Source organism: Lynx canadensis, chromosome B1 (assembly GCF_007474595.2).
Source record: "Lynx canadensis isolate LIC74 chromosome B1, mLynCan4.pri.v2, whole genome shotgun sequence".
NCBI lineage: Eukaryota > Metazoa > Chordata > Mammalia > Carnivora > Felidae > Lynx > Lynx canadensis.
Genome location: NC_044306.2, coordinates 121,069,270 through 121,087,455, shown reverse-complemented (window position 1 = coordinate 121,087,455; position 18,186 = coordinate 121,069,270). Strand labels below are relative to the sequence as shown.

The following is an 18,186-nucleotide window of genomic DNA, read 5'->3' as shown; positions in this document are numbered from 1 at the left end:
CTTGACCTTGCCAAGTTTATCTCCTCTAATTTGTTAATGTGTAAATTAAATTAATCAAATTTTTTAGTATCAAGCCAGTGTTAAGTTTTTGGATAAATCTAAATTGTTCATGACATATTTTCTTTTATATAGAGTCTTTGATTTGGTTTAGAATATTTTGGTTAGGATTTTTGTATCTATATTCACCGGAGTCAACTGCCTGTAATTTTCCTTTGTTGTATTTGGCTTTTCAATTTTGGAGTATTGGTAAAAAAAAGTTGAAGCATTTTCCTCTTTTTCTAGTTTCTGGAAGGTTTCTTAAGATTGGGATTATCTGTTCCTGAAATATTTGGCATAATTTTTTTTTTAACTTGTCTGGGCCTGGTGTTTTCTTTGTAAAAATATTTCAATTACTCATCAAAGTTTTTAGCATGGTTACAAACCAATTCTGATTTTCTATGTATTCTTTTAATCAGTGTAAACATTTACTTTCATTGGTAAAAGGAAGAAACTGTGGTGCCTGAGTACAAAAATAAGCAAAATTTTAGTCTTAAGATTCAGGATTTTGATTTCTCATGAAGAGAGGCATATTGGAAAGGAAGGAACATGGAGGGAATTCTTTACTGTAGGTAATGTTCATTTTTTTTGTTGTTGGGGTGTTGGTTACAAAGCTGATGCAACCTGTGGAAATTCATTGAATTGTATACTTATGAGTTGTGCACTTTTACATTTATATGTTACACTTAATTACACATTTAAAAAACATTTAATTTGACAGTGTAAAGAAAAATAAATAATTACAAAGTGAGATTGTTTTCAAGATATGTAAGAATTATTAAGCAATAGGATCTGTATTATTATAACATCACTTTAATAGATGAAATTAAAATATAATGTTATTTTAAAATATGCCAAAGGCATTAGCTAAAATTAAAGAGTGATTTCTGTTAAAGCCAGAGAAGTCAAATATTTCTTTAACATGTAAAGATAAAATCCATAGAACAGATTTATTTGACTACATAAAAATTAAAAATTATTTTTATGTAGATAAATTAAAGGATAAATGATAAATTATGAAAAATCCCTGCTGCTTTAATGTTAGATAATGAATCAATATCATTATGATAACAGACCTTTCACAAATCAAAAAAAAAGTATGCCTAAGCAACTCACAGGAGAAAAAAATTAATATTTTTTCATCGGTTTATTATCATTTGTATTTTTTACATTTATATTTCATACTGTTTGATTAAAGAATTCAAGTTTAAAATGGAACCTATAAAATGTGTGGGAATTAAATGTGTGGGAAATACCATTCTTATGCATTTTCTGTGGGGATGTAAATCGGCATAAACTTTTTAGAGAACAATTTGGCAATATATCAAATGTCTAAAAACTGACTTATTTCTGACATAGCAATTCTATCAATGAAACCTAAATAAATAATCATTAATGTTTAGAGACATCCATCAATTGTTTAATTATATTATCTTTATAATAGCAAAAATTTGGGCTCCAATTATATGTCAACAATATGGGATAGATAAACTTATTCAGTTAGAATCACACATCGGGATACCAGACAATAAGATTATGTTATTGATGAGTGCTAAATGAGATGAAGTAAATTTCTTTTCTGTTGTTAAGTGAAAGAACAGGTTAGCAATTATTTTTGTATATGTATACATATACAAACACACATAGACACATATATATGGATATTTATCTATGCAATCCATATGCATATATTCTCAACAAATTTTTAACAGTAGTGGCATCCTCTGTGTGAAAGAATTATAAGCTATGACTTCTTACCTGTAACTTCTACATTCTGTAAAATGAATATGTATTTTTGTTTATAATGAAAAGAAATACGAGAGGTGTTATATACATGCTGTAAGAAATTATTTTTAAATTTATAGAAAGTAACATGGAGTGAAACCTACTTCTTACATTTTTGTGTTGGACCCATCAGTCACAAGGCCACCATGTTCAGTATCCTTCTCTACCCGAAAGTGCACCTCACTTCCATATCTCAGTGGAGCAACACTGTTTCTTTTGCACACAAATAGGCACTGATTGGACTGGAAATGTACCTGATCCAAATGTGTTCAACACATGCCTGTGGGAATCCATAACTCGTCAGGGTATAAAGGGTTTTCTTAACGTAGGAACTGGTACTTAGATATCCCAATTACTCCTGTTCTCTGTGGAATTTATACGGAATGTGTTAGATTGATGGCCTTTTTTTTTCATGTTGAGAAGACAGATCATACACTCAACAAGAGGCAGAGAGGCCAAGAGAAAAAGATAACATGAGAAGGGAGGATGGGAAGAAGAGACGGAGGAAGAGAGGGAGAAGCTTGGGTTCATCTCCATCTCCAGCAATGGCTTGCCCTAATAGTTTGCCAATTCTAATTTATACATATCCTCAAGGTGGTCTATGTAAACCTTTCATCCTTGCTGCCCAAAACTGCCAAGTGGTCATCTTCAGTTATGGGAAGGAAAGTTGATAGATACAATCACTCCTTGGATACTACATTTAGTTTACACTTGTTTAGGCATGTGGTACTAAGAGCTACTGGAGTGCATGATAGCAGAGGGGATTGTCTTTGAGACTTCTTCCTCTACGTTCTCTAATCTGTACGTGCGTGTGTGTTTGGGTCACCTAATTCACTTAAGTAGAGGTTATATTTGGGAAAAAATTTTTTTTAAACTTGTAAACAAAGGAGATGCTGAATGTGCTTTCACGATAGTGCCAGCTGGATTTCTAGAGGTTGGGCTCTTTTACAGTTCTTTTTTTTTTTTTTTTTTTTTTTTTAAGTTATTTATTTATTTATTTATTTATTTGGAGAGACACAGAGACAGTGTGAGTGGGGGAGGGGCAGAGAGAGAGGGAGAGAGAGAATCTCAAGCAGGCTTGGCACTGTCAGCGCAGAGCCCAAAGTGGGGCTCGAACCCATGAAACCACGAGATCATGACCTGAGCTGAAACTGAGAGTCGGATGCTTAACCGACTGAGCCACCCAGGCGCCCCTCTTTTACAGTTCTGTAGGGCTGAGGTTAGCCTATAGATTTTTCTCTGGTAGAGATGCAGATACTTTCTTTCCTGTAGAAGAGACAACCCCAAAGGATATGGCTCACTGATTTCTAAGAAATAAATCAGTTTTGTTTCTAACCCAGCTAGTCTAACCTAACAGTTCTATATTTAATTGCACATCTGAGTAGCTTCTCAAATGCTCCTTGACCTGGTCATAACATTTTACAAGTTCTCTCACTAATTAATGAATTGAATAAAATCCTTGACATGTGTTCATTTCATAGTTGTATGAAAATCCTGATTTTTACTTTTTTTTTTTTTTTTGAAATTATACTTTAACAGTGCTTTTCTCCATAAGTCCTCTTTTTCTTTTGGGGAAAATACTCAGTATGGTACAAGCTGACTATTGTATTTCCAGAATTCTTCCTTAATCTCAGATTTAACAATTCCTTCCTTACTATGACTCTTATATATTTAAATGGAAATATTTCATATAGGTTTTTGCTTTTGTTGTGTTTTATATGTAATTGTTGCTTGCCATCTCCAACAGATTTTGCTTGGCATAGAGCAGCCCATTCATTCTTTTGAGTTTCTTTTCATGATGCTTTAAAAACAATAGGCGGTAAATAAATGTTGTTTTATATAAGCATTTAGTAGCCAATGTTTACTCCCTCAGAATGTCTTAAAAATTTGTTTAACTTGAAGATCACTCTTTGTCACCTACTTTTAGTCATCTGTAATGATGAGGAAGTCCACTGAGTTTTTCTCACTCCTTTACTTACAGTTCCCACTTGGTAAATGATGACATAACAAATGAGGTCATTTTTTTATATCCTCCTTTATTTCTTTTTCCTGTTGACAAATATTCATTGAGACCCTCCTCTGTGTTGTGTACTGATCTGGAATTTGAATATGTACGTGAATTCAGGAAATCACATAATAATTAGGAAGGATTGTTTGCTAAACATAGGTTTAAAGCAAGGGAGTTACCTGCAAAATTTCCAATTTCTATTCTAAGATTTTTTTTTTCAAGAATAAAGATGGAAGAAAGCAATGGAACAAAAACATCTTCCCCCTTGAACAATTTCCTTGAAAAACTAATAAATTCCTTCTAATTCTTCTATTTCATAGCTTCAATGATGATTTATGCTTTATGATTTCCTACTCCCATTCTGATCTAATTCTAAACACAATTCTTTTACTTAAGGTAAACAAACTTAGTTAATAATCATTGCCATTTTTCAAATGACCTGCCTTCACCAATACTAATCTTTGCTTTCCCTAAGGAAAATCAACCAAAACCAAAACAAAAAACCAATTTGTGCTGGCATTTTTTTTTTAAAAGCAGCAAAAGGGGAGCCCAAGTGGTTCAGTCAGTTAAGCATCCAACTCTTCATTTCAGCTCAGGTCATGATCTCATGATTTGTCATATCAAGCCCTACATCGGGCCCTGTGCTGACAGTGCGGAGACTGCTTGGGATTCTCTCTCATCCTCCCTCACTGCCCCTTCCCTGCTCACTCACTATCATTCTCTCTGTCTCAAAATAAATAAATAAACTTTTTTAAAAAGCAGCAAAAGCTTAAGGAAAAAAAAATTGGCAGTTAGAACTTGAAGAGAAATGTTTCATTTTACATTATTCTTTTGCTAGAAACAATAGAAGTGGTCATTCACCATAGATAAAACAGTGTAAAAAAAAGGAAGTGAAAGCAAAATAAAATGACCCAATATTACAATTGACCTATTGATCACTCTTTTCAATCCATACACTAACAAAGGAGTATTCATAGAAATTGACATGACATGGTGAGTCATGGACTCAAAAGTGTCAATTAACATGTATGAGTTCATACAGCAGATTAAATTGTGCCTACATACAGCCACTGACTCAAAGATTTGGGGCAGAAATGTCTTTGGCAACCATCTAGGATAGGGTAAAATTATTTTCAAAGTTAAGCGAACGTTGTGGGTGGATCCATCAACATGCCAAAAATATTGAAGTCAGTAGTCATAGTTCCATTGGCTTTGTGTGATTTCTGAGGCTGGCTTGGGGGGCAAGGACAGAGACTGTTGCTGGAGTAAAATGAGAGGGAACTTGGAAACAAAATCCAGAAAGAAAGAGCAGAATGTCACCAAGTATTGAGAGAGTACTTTCCCTGGTAGTAATTAATCCAGAAGTTGCTCTCTTCCTCCTAAAATCCTAAGTGGTCTAAAAAATAATGCTCACTGCTGCATGAGGTGCAGAACAATTGCTTCAAGTGATTTTATTTAGTTTACTTGGTTGGAGTATCAGCATTCCATGCAGATAGGGAGAGCTATAGGGTATGAAGTAGTTAGAGTTTTCAAAATAGAGTTTAATTAAGCTGTTCTTTTTGAAGTCTGAACTTTGAGCAAATGCAGTATCAGTTCTGGTCTGATAGAGTAACCATGGTTCCAGTCTGGTATGTAACGCTGACTAGATAGAAGCACACAGGATAAGAATGATGAAGAAAGAGATGATATAATAAGTGATTCCAGTACAGAGGGAGAGTCTACTACCTGAAGAACTTTAATCCTCATAAGAAATCTTTGAAACAGGTATTATTATGCCCACTTTCCAGCTCAGGAAATTGAGGCTCAAAGAGATTAAAATATTTATTGAAAACCTAAGGACTATTACCATTTTTGTTTTCACAGCAAAATCCCACTTAGCTACTCCTGGCTCAGCATTTAATCATTTCTTTAGTGAGCAGAACTCTACTTACCCAGAAAACGATTTTGTAATGACAGCCATACATAATATAGGGGCACATCTATGCATCTATATGGATAACGGCTCTGCTGAGGAATTCTCTTTGCATGCAACAACCTGACTCCAACTACTTACGGAAACCATAGAGTATATAGACAGGACGTCAGGGTCTGTCTGGAATGGGTGGTCAAACTGGAGAAACTGACAGGAATTGGGCCTGCTCTGAGGACTTCAGTATCAGAGACTTATGTTTTTCTCATTAGGCTTTCAGTCACTTGTATTTCCCTTCAGATTTCCACATCCTTAGTAAGAAATTCTTCATGGCTTCCGCCATTTCATGTGGAGGTCAAGTGGGTTGTCATGAAATATGTGAGGGAGTGTTAGCAGCACTGATATGGTATGCAGGGATAATTGTTACTTCTACGTGTGATATGTATGTGCATACAGATAAGCATACAGTTGTATTTGACTTTGGTAAAGCATAAAGACTAAATTACAGTGGATGTATCTAATTATTCTTAAGACTTTGTTTAATCTAGGGTTTACTTTTTTAGACATTACTAAGAAGAGGTGCACAAACTAGATGGGCTAAAACTAATATTTCGCAGTAAGATTTTCCTGCCCCAAGTGAGAAAATCAAGTCCCTAAAACTTGAACTTGAATCTTAAACCTGAACAAGACCTAATATTTTTCAGAGGTTTTATACTTAACACTTAACTATACAAAGTGCTTGACAGAACATTAATTTCCTTCCTTTCTATTCATAGTTTTTCTTCATAAAATGTGCATAGGTGCTTAGCCCAAGAGAATACACAGGAGCAGTAGTAATGTTTCTAATTTAATGAAGCTAGGTTTTTCAGGATGAAAGGCTTTGGGCAGATTAACAACCACCAAAGACTTTGTTATACATTTCACTTTAAAATATTTTAGAGCAATATCATACACATGAATTTAGTCGCTCCCACAGTCTTCTTGCTGAAGTGCCTCTTCTCATCGCTAGGAACAGCTTATCATGTTTCCTAGAAAGGAAGAATGTACTATACAATGATTGACATTGAAAAGATCAATTTGTCTATCTACTGAGAGTGATGCATTTACCAATACTGTGCCAATACTATCTTCTAGCATTCTGGTTTCTTCTTCTTGTACTTTCTTGTAGAACTAATAGGTGCAAAATCCAAAAAAGTCTATTCATAATAAATACTGTGAGTTTTCTCCAAAAGCAAAATTATTCGAATATAACAAGAAAATAATGCAAGTGAATTCGTGTTCCTTAACTTTTGGGAGGCTTAGGGGAGAGAGAGAGAATCATATGGAGGGGATATTTTCTTTCCTCCTGTGCAAGGGCACATGGCTTTGCTCATCTGAGCTCTGAGAAGGGAAGTAATCAGTAGTTGATTTCTCTTTATTGACATATTTTCTGTTGATTATCAAAGTAATCTTCAAAAGGAAGTAAGCAAGAATTATGATGTATCAGATGCCTGGGTGGCTCAGTTGGTTAAGCAGCCAACTCTTGATTTCAGTTCAAGTCATGATCTCACAGTTTGTGAGATCGAGCCCTGCATTGGGCTCTGCACTGACAGTGCGGAGACTGCTTGGGATTCTCTCTCCCTCTCTCTACCCCTCTCCTGCTCATGTGTGTTACATTTTCTCTCTCAAAATAAATAAATATATAAAATTTCTGAAAAACGAATTATGATGTATCAATTTCATATTAAGGAACATGAAAACACTGAATTCTCTACCCCAGAAACATTCATCCAGCATGCCAACCAAATTCTTAGATCTTGAAGCCTGTAGGTACTATCTTCCTGGATACAGATCCTGCTCCTTTTTCCTATTTGTGAATTCTGGAAAGCTTCAAGAAAGCAAGATGCCAATCATAGGGTAAACTGACTTTTGAGATACAACCTCCCTTGTGGCTTTACTTTATTTATTAGCAAGTGTTTCTGGTGAAAGTCGCTACATTTTCTGATGACTTCCGAGTTAGCTACTGGTAAAAGATAAATACAAGTCAAAGTAAACTTTGAAATAACTGACTTCTGAGGGTCACTTGGGTGGCTCAGTCAGGCGTCAGACTTCCACTCAGGTCATGATTTTGCAGTCTGTTGAGTTTGAGCTTGTGTTGGGCTCTGTGCTGACAGCTCGGAGACTGGAACCTGTTTTGGATTCTGTGTCTCCCTCTCTCTGCCCCTCCTCCACTCATGCCTCTGTCTCTCTCTCTCTCTCTCTTTCTCTCTCTCAAAAGTAAATAAACTTAAAAAATATATTTTTTTAAATAACTGACTTCTGAGAGCTCTGTGGGCTGTGCATGTCTGTGCATGGGGGACAAGGAATGAGGTTGGTCACTCCCTTAGCCAAGTTTTACAGTTGTCATATATGTGAGTTTCCAGAATCTTAAAAGACAGTGAAAGCACCCTATATGTAAACAGTGTTTTAAATTATTTTTATTAATGTTTATTTTTAAAAAGAGAGATGCAGAGTGTGAGTGGGGGAGGGGCAAAGTGAGGAGACACGGAATCTGAAGCAGGCTCCAGGCTCTGAGCTGTCAGCAGAGAGCCTGATGTGGGGCTCAAACTCATGAACCATGAAATCATGACCTGCGCAGAAGTCAGACACTTAACTGACTGAGCCACCCAGGCACCCAAAGAAAACTGTGTTTTAAATAAGTAAAGACTTACACAATCCATGAAGGGAAATGAAAGAAAATAACCATATTCTTTCTATTTCATTTGAAAATGCAAAATATCCAGAAGCCCAGGAACTTCCCACTTGCCAAGAATGCAAACCCTGGATTATATCTTCCTTCCCCAGACAATATCCCAAGTAGGTGTATGTTCTTGCAAATGGCTCAACATGCTGTTTCCCCAAAGGGGTAGCAGACAGTGTCTCTGTTATGTGCAGTCCTTATGTCCTTCCAGATGTATATGATTTATGATCTAAGTCTCAGAACTAAAAATAGTATATTTATGATGAATTTTTATGTAATCTGGCTTTTCACCTGTCAAACGGTAGGGGTGGGTGCAAACATTTCTTTTTTTATATATATAAAATTTTTTAATGTTTCTTTATATTTGAGAGAGACAGAGACAGTGCACAAATGAGGGAGGGGCAGAGAGAGAAGGAGACTCAGAATCTGAAGCAGGCTCCAGGCTCTGAGCTGTCACCACAGAGCCTGACACGGGGCTCAAACTCACGACCCCTGTGAACCATGAGATCATGACTTTAGCCAAAGGCAAACGCTTAACTGACTAAGCCACCCAGGTACCCCTGGGTGCAAACATTTCTATCCCCAGAAGAAAAAGCTTTTTGGAAATGGACTCTCTCCCTTGGTTCCCTATAGGATGGCCTGAAGATTGTAAGGGCATCTCTTAACCTCCTATAACATTGTCACTCTAGAACATGGAAGAAGTCATATAAACGAAAGCAAAGAAACATAGCTGCTATCCAGACGTAGTTGTTAAGAGTTCAAACGTGGACATCCAGCAAAGTCTAGGCTGCCACCGACTAGCTAGTTGTGCAACACTAGGCAATTTAGCCTCCCCAAATCTTAGTTTCCCCATATGTACCGATGATATTATGTACTGCATGGGAATTTGGGAAGATGAAATAAATAAAGCAAACAACACTATGTCTAACATATAATAACGTTAGCTAGATTATTATTGTTGTTGTTGTTACCAGCATAATTGTATTAAAATTAGGAGATTGAATCTAATGGCTTACGACATTGGTCACCCTTCTTGTATCTACATACATACTATTTTGTGTGCACTGCACAGCGATGAAATTCTGCATTAAGTGATTTGTCTAGTCACAATCACCACTGATTCCACTCCTATATATGCTCTTATCTGGTTTTAACTGGGCATGTAATTAGAATGTTTTCTAAGTTATCTTGTGCTCCTATTGTTTCCTGTTTCTAATAGCATGGATCATTGTTCGGAGGACACAATATCTGCATGAAACATTGAACTTCAGGGGCACCTGGGTGGCTCAGTCGGTTAAGCATCTGACTTCAGCTCAGGTCACGATCTCGCGGTCCGTGAGTTCGAGCCCCACGTCGGGCTCTGGGCTGATGGCTCAGAGCCTGGAGCCTGTTTCCATTCTGTGTCTCCCTCTCTCTCTGCCCCTCCCCCATTCATGCTCTGTCTCTCTCTGTCTCAAAAATAAGTAAAAAAATGTTAAAAAAAAATGAACTTCATAGTTCATGAGGAACTATGAAGGTAGTTACTTCATACTATTCTTTAAATTTAAAACTTTTCAGCTATCTATTATATATCATATTAGCCCTTGGTGAAAACCCTGCTCACTGAATTACAAATCTTGGTGAAATAAAGAGAACAGATTGCCATCTGTGTAGGAAAAGAAGCGTAGTGTGGGTCAGTGTACTTGACCACAAAATAAGAACTGGAAACAGAATTAGAAATGGTTCTTAATGACCCAGACTGGGTTCAGATTTCCATTCAATAAAACAATGACCACCCAATTCTTTCTTCAAGGATCTCTTTCTGCATTCTAATTAGACTCAGTGGAGCAAACTTCACCAAACATTCAGCTTTTCTTGTACAGTTCTTTCCACCAAGTCCCAGAAATTAGAGCTTTCTTCCTTTCTCAAAATTCTTCAGCCATTACTCTATTGAGGCATTGCTCCTCGAACTTTTCCTAACCTTTGGCCTGGAAAACTACTAAAACTACAGGATAGAGATGAGAAAGGAATGGCAAGAAAACACATGGTTTGACCGGGACACATTAGAGAAACGATATTCACAAGTTGGATAATAAGAGAGAAAGGATGGATGTAGATGTCGTGTACTTAACTATAATAACATGATTCAAAAGGCCAAAAGAAAATCATAGTAAAAATTCTATATCCTATCTCTGCCTAGTCACCTAGATATTTTCTCCAGAAGCAAAGTGATTAGTTTCGAAGTGTAGATTACTCATACACTTCCACATCTGTATCTTTCCTTATATCAATATTCACAAATGGTAGCATACTATATACTCTGCACTACATTTTCCTTCTTTCATCCAAAATACATAACTTGGAGGCATCTGGGTGGCTTAGTCGGTTAAACTTCTGACTTCGGCTCAGTTAAGCATCTGACTTTGACTCAGGTCATGATCTCACAGTTCATGAATTTGAGCCCCGCGTCGAGTTCTGTGCTGACAGCTAAGAGCCTGGAGCCTACTTCAGAGTGTGTCTCCCTCTCTCTCTGCCCCTCCCCCATTCATGCTCTGTCTCTCTGTCTCTCTCTCTCTCTCTGTCTCTCTCAAAAATAAACAAACATTAAAAAAATTTTTAAATAGACAATTTGGAGATTATGCCACATTAATACCTAAGAATCCCCCTAATTATCTATTTAGTTGCTATGATACCTATTTATATAGTCTCTACATGTTGATATTCAGCTTTTTGCCATTACTAACAACACTGCAATGAACAACTTTGAATACATCTCTTTGCACATATGTGGGCATGCATTACTCAATGTTCATCTCTGAAAACGGAAACCACTGCATTTTGGGGAGGCAGGGGTTTCATACAGCGAGCTCTGTACTTACAAACCATTAGAGGTTATTTGGCACAGCTAGAGCTCTTAGGGTGATCCTCGAGGAGCATCTCAGACTTGACAGGCCATGGGAACTCTCCTGCAAGCTCTCCAGCTATTCCTGCAATATTGAGTTCCAAAACATATCTCATAGCTGTCACTCAGGGATCAGGAGGCTGAGATCAAGAAAAAGTTGCCACCACGGAAACTGCCTTTCCTTAGAATAGTCCAAAGAAGCAAAATACGGCTTCATGTGCATTTCTGCCTTCTAAATTTACTTGATCACATATAATTGATGGAACCCAATTTGCTTTCAGGACCCTGATCCATAGGAGTCTGAGAAATAGGATTTTGGTTTTCTAGAGTGTGCAGCAATATAAGAAGGCACTCTAGAAAAAAAGGGAGGAATCAAGGGTGTCTGAGTCAATCCAACAGAGAACACAACTGTCACTTTAATTGATGATGTTGTTCTAAAGAATTCAGAAAATCTCACACAGAAACACTGAAGATAAAAGTTTCATTAATATTACTAATTGAAATGAATGTTTTTTACTGACATTTTTGACTACCGTGGGTCAGAGCAACACCCACCTCCACTCCTCCCCAGCAACCTGACCAACATGTTCCCTTTAGCCAAAGAGGATGGTCCCAAAGAAACAGAGTTTCCTCCAGAGCAAACAGTCAGGGGAGCTTCCATATACACATATAGCTCAAGCCATGGTGATTCACTCAGGAAAGCAGCAGTGAGATTCAAGACTGTGATATTAAAGCCTCATGCCCATGGTAAGGTAAAAACAGTGGGGAAAAGGGGAGAAAGCAATACCAAGATGCTAGGCACTTGATAAAATATTTGGTTCTTGGAAGTAATAATGTTAAAGAGATTTTCTTTTTTTTTTATTTTTTAATGTTTATTTAAATGGAGACAGAATCCGAAGCAGGCTCCAGGCTCCGAGCTGTAAGCACAGAGCCCACCGTGGGGCTTGAACTCACAAACCATGAGATCATGACCTGAACTGAAGTCAGATGCTCAGCTGACTGAGCCACCCAGGTGCCCCAAAGAGATTTTCTAATAAAGGTTGTCAAGTCACTGTAAGGGGCAGAAAAGTTAAGATGCAGTGTAAAGCAACAGGACTGGATAAGCTATTGATTGGAATATGAGGTAATGGCCCATGATGTTAATAAGTGGTCAAAATAGAGAAATAAAGCATAGTGATTGCTGTTATGTATTTATAGAAATGAAGAACCACGTGATCATGCTCATATTAAACTAGAATGTTTAAGATAGGAGCATATACTTACTCACTATTTGCATGTAGAAAATGACAAAGTGTGGTATGAGCAGCAGCACCAAGAAGGAATGCCCAGAAAGAATATATTAAACTCCTCTTAGAGGAGAATTTAACTAAAAGTATCAATGCTATGACTTTGATGGAGAATCACCCTACCTTAGACTGTGGAGAATTCTGTTCTGATTTTTCTGAGAATTTCTTGGAAAGGATGAATACTAACACCTGGGCTAGGTTTTCTCTAAGCTTGGCATATCCATTCTTTCATTTGCTTGTGCTAAAATCCTTGCTGTCATCTTTGTTTTTGTTTTTTTTTAACGTTTATTTATTTTTGAGACAGAGAGAGAGAGAGAGAGAGAGCATGAACGGGGGAGGGGCAGAGAGAGAGGGAGACACGGAATCGGAAGCAGGCTCCAGGCTCTGAGCCATCAGTCCAGAGCCTGACACGGGGCTCAAACTCATGGACTGCAAGATCGTGGACCTGAGCTGAAGTCAGATGCTTAGCCGACTGAGCCACCCAGGCGCCTTACTGGGTGTCATCTTTGACTTAGAGTTTGCTTGCTTCCTTCCTTCATTGATTGATATTTTAGAGAGAAAGAAATAGCATGAGTGGGGGAGAGGGGCAGAGGGTATCTTAAGCAGGCTCCATGCTCAGCACAGCCTGATGCCGGGCTGGATCCCATGACCCAGGGATTGCGACTGGAGCTGAAATCAAGAGCCTGATGGCTAACTGACCGAGAGCCACCCAGGTGCCCCTAGTTTGCTTCCTAAAAAAACAAAACAAAACAAACTTAAAAAAATTTTAATTATGGTAAAATACACATATCATAAAACCTGTAATCTTAATCATTTCTACATGTAAAGGTCAGTAGTGGTAAGTACATTCACTTTCGTGCAAAGCATCTCCAGAACTCTTTTCGTCCTGAAAAATTGAAACACTATATCCCTTAAGCAACAGTTCTCTATTTCCCTCACCCCAAGCCATGCCTTTTGTGGCAACAAGCCTTCCAGTTTCTGTCTCTGAATCTGACTACTGTAGGTACCTCATATAAATGGAATCAAACAGTATAATGTGTTTTTGTGACTGGCTTATTTTACTTAGTGTAAGGTTCATCCATGTTATCAAATATGCAAGAATGTCCTTCCTTTTTAAGGCTGCTTCTTTGTTTTTTTGGACTCACTTATCTCTCTCCCAGTCTACATCCAATTGTTATGGAATCCTCATACCTTCAAAATTAGTGCAGCCCTGACCACTTCTTACTACTGCCACTGGTACTACGTGATCCCAGCCACCATCATTTCTCACCTGGATTTCTGCAACTGTCCTTCTACTTCTTCCCTTGTTCCCTGTGGTCTCTTTTCAACCCAGCACCCACAGCAATCTTGGAAAAATCAGGTCACTTCTTTGCGCAAAATTCAGCAATATCTCCTCATTTTGTTTAGAAAAGAAACCAAAATCCAAGGCGCGAGGAGCCTGCTAGCTCACCACCACCATCTTTGCTCTCCTCCAGCTCTCTTTGTCCCACCCACCCCTCTACCACGTCATACTCGCTTCCTTGTTCGTGGAACAGCCAGGCATGATCTAATAGCAATGCCCTTGCACCGGCATTTCTTTTGCTTAAGCATTTAAAGGAAATCACCTTATTGAAAGTACAGTCCACCCCATAACCCTTTATTCCCTCCACCAGGCCTTGTTTCCTCTGACAATTATCAGCATTTAAATTGCTATGTAATCTCCTTATTTATTGTTTCAATGTTTATTGTCTGTATCCCCTTGCTATATATGTACCTTTACCCATTCTGTTGATTAATGTATCCCAAACATTTAGAGTTATGCCTGACAGTGTGGGCATTTAATGAACAAATGACTGTTCTTACTGAGAAGATCACCTCTTCACACTGACAGCAGGTTGGGCAGGTGCTCTCATAGTTCATACAAGGCTGTGATAGTATATGAGTAAAGAGGGAAGCAATGAAATGCTCCCTATTTCTAGTACCCTTTCCACCCACATTTTCACACCATTAGTGCTTGCTTGCTTTTCAGGGTCTGCTGAAAAGGAGTGTGGTGCAAGCGAGGGGTTGGAGTCTAACACTCTCCAAATCCCAACTCCATTATCTAGTGACTGAATGGCTTGGTGGAAGTAAGACTTTTTAAACTGAAGTTTCTTCATCTATGAAATGGGGATACTGTAAATTGGGTATGCCTCATAGGTTATGAGAATTAAAGGATATAATAAATGCAAAATGCTGAACATTCAATAAAATACTTGTAGGTAAGTATAATTATAAAACACTTAAAGACAATGTATTTAGCATGCTATCTATTCCTCTATAATCTCACTTATGATTTTAATTTGCTTAATAAAATTCTATTTTTATAGGAAGTGTATAGATAAACTTCATCCAAGCTCAGATCTGTATTAGCAAGAACTCTGATATACTAATATGTGAATTACTTTAACATTTGTGAATTCTCAGAAGTTAAGTCCATATTCAAGTGAAAGTAAAATATATATATATATTCAAATATAAGAGAATTTTGATGGTCTATTTAGCTTTTCTATAGTGCTGATCATCAAGATATGACTCACTATACCTCCAGTTCAATGGTATTTTCTCAAAATAATATTACAAATAGATAATGAGCTCTTCATAGGTCCATCTTTCAAACAATATTATTTGATGTTTCTGTTTTTAACAAAGCTTTTTTCTTAGGTAGGCCATCTGGATTATACCAGTTTAACTTTTTAGAGTTGGTATTTCCAATTAGCTTCAATTTGTCAGTTATACATCTGCATTAAGTACTTGTACTAGATATTAATCACCTTTGGGAACAAATACTTGCATAATTGATTAGTAGCTCTTGATATGGTAGTAATTTCTTCAAGAACATCCTTTAATTAAATGTGGAGGTTTAAACCAATTGTAATATATTTTTTTCTTATATAAATCTGGTTTTCAATTTTTGAACCCATTACCCTAATGTTCAGTGCTATTTCCAATTTTGAAAACTCATTTTATGTGTGGGTATTTGAAATGATCAGAGATATTACCAAGAAAATGACCAATAAGCCATAAAGCTACTCAACTCATTACTGGTACAATTTATTTATTGCTGGGAAAGTTCCACTTTAGATTAGTTTGGAAGAGAGTATAAGTGTATATGTAACAGTTCCCTGAGTGTAAGGACTTATTGTCCTATCCATAATTTATTCAGGGTTTCTGCACTACCTATTAAATAAGTGTAAAATTAAGGCCATCGCGTTTAAAAATGTAGTACAGAAATATGAACTTTCAGTGGAATCAGATAAGAAACCTGAGAAATGTGCACAAATCAAAGTCTTTATTTCATTCTCCCTACTTGCATAAGAAAGCTATCACCTCCAAGTAAGACATTTCAATCTACAAATTCACCAGCATGTGGAACAGCATACAAAAAAAACGCCCCAGAAAAGCCTTCTGCAAACAGGCTTCCCCAAACAGGATACATAAATCTTTCTACCAAGACTGAATGAATTAAACCCAAACCAAGGACTTAAATTATATCTAACCAAGGTGATTTCAATCTGAATTCAAACTTTTCATCATTTTCTGATAACTGGAGAGGATTTTGAATCACTTGCAGGAGATCTTGGTCAAACTCTTCAACACAAAACTTTTTTTTTTTTGAGAGAAAGCATGAGTGGGACATGGGTAGAGAAAGGGAGAGAGAGAATTCCAAGCAGGTTCCACACCATCAATGCAGAGCCCTATGAAGGGCTCGAACGCATGCACTGTGAGATCATGACTTGAGCCGACATTGGATGCTTACCTGACTGAGCCACCCAGGTACCCCATAAAACATTTCTTTTAAACTTGTTAAACAAAAGGAAAAGAGGCAGATGGCAGAGTGGTGTTCTGTGACCTTCCATTGGCTAGAAAGGAAGGCCCTATCTCTTAATCTTTAGAAAGCTTCACATAATCACTGAAAAAGATTTCAGGTACACTTCAGAGTATATTTACTTTTCACCTCTGCCAATAAGTGGCATGAAGGTACAGCGTATTTTTTGGCTTTCAGTGGGATTAAAAGCTCTCCTTGAACATTTCAAAAACTTGTAAGAAGAAGGTGCGTTAGAGCAGCTGGCAAGTATATAAGACTATCGTAAAGCTTAGTTAGTTGTCTTTTATAAACACTTTAAAGATCTTTGGACCAAAGGAGCAATTCACAGAAAACATTTTTAGTTGTTAGAGTATGTGTTCATGTATGGATTTTCTTTATTTTTATTTTAGTTCATAACTACTCTTTGTGGTAAATAGGGGGAAACAAAAGATAAATATGAGGTGTTCCCTTCCTAGAAAGCAAGTGATGAGGATGGGATCCGTTTCTAGAAACGAATAAGGTGAAGCGGGAATCGCAAGCCTTTGAGACATGTAAGCCGTAAGCTATGATAGTTATCATTGTTCACTGTGAACTCACAGAGTCCATGCAAGTAGGCTATTGCTCTAGATTATGGAAGAAAAGGTGTTAGAGGATGAGAAAAATTCAACTCATGATCCACCATAACAATGGCTATGAAGAAGCTCTGTCTCCAGGGAAGTGTTGCAGTGTTACAGGAAGTAGGGGTGCACCCAAATGTCTCCTAATATGAGAAAAGATTTTTAGCCTTGGTCCCAATCAGTAAGTTATTCTTCCTGACAACACTGGAGGCATGTAATCCTTTCCCTCGCTGTAGTGCAGATAGAATAATACAGGAGAAAAGACATAAGAAATAGAATTATCAGTTCACGGTGGAGAGAAATACAACACCATGGTAGAAGCCAAGAGAAAAAGCATTTCCCAGCATAGGTTGTGGGTTTGCTTGGAAGAAGGGGCACAATATAAAGGTTAATGACATGATTTTGAGATCAGACTTGCATTCACATTCTAACTTATGGATTTAGGCAGGAACACCAAGCCTCCATTTTCTTTGTTATAAACTGGAAATAAAAAGACAGCAAATGAACTAACATAGTTGCTGTGAGAGTTAAGTTGTATAATGCATGTAGAATCCTTAATTAAATGCCTGATTAAAGGCTATGCGTACAAGGGCTCTAGAGTTTGGGGCTGCTCTTATTTGCCTCAACAAATCACTGATAAGGGCTATAGCTAAAATTAATTTTTTGCAAGTACATGTGCACTGTCTGAAAGCAAAAGCTTTCCACTGAAATATGGACCACTAAGAGGAAGGACAAGTGTGGCAAACAAAAGTGTTCTCAGATTTAGGAGAAACAGCATGGATTGAACTAGAGATAGGATTAAAGGCTTTTGCAGTGTCCCTAAAAATTAACATAAGATTTGTTCTTTGTTGTCTAGATTTACATCAAGATTAACTGCAGCGTGTCCTACAGATGGTTCTTATTCTAAAGTATGTGTTTATTTATTTTCAGTCCTTACTTTTCATCTGTCTTGAATTAATAAACTTCTCCAGGTTTAGAAGATCCATTCGGGTTAGTTTCCATATACTTGCTGCAGTCTAGATTTTGGTGCCCAGAAAGAGGAAGAGTTAAAAAGTAACATTCCTTTATAGGAAACTTGCCTTAACAAACTCTGTTCTATCTGTGTTAGTGTTATATATACAC

The 18,186-nt window shown here is 37.2% G+C and overlaps 1 pseudogene; it reads left to right on the top strand.

The window, feature by feature from the left end:
- Window positions 1-18,186, top strand: part of LOC115513024 — a 61,504-nt pseudogene that overhangs the window by 29,017 nt on the left and 14,301 nt on the right.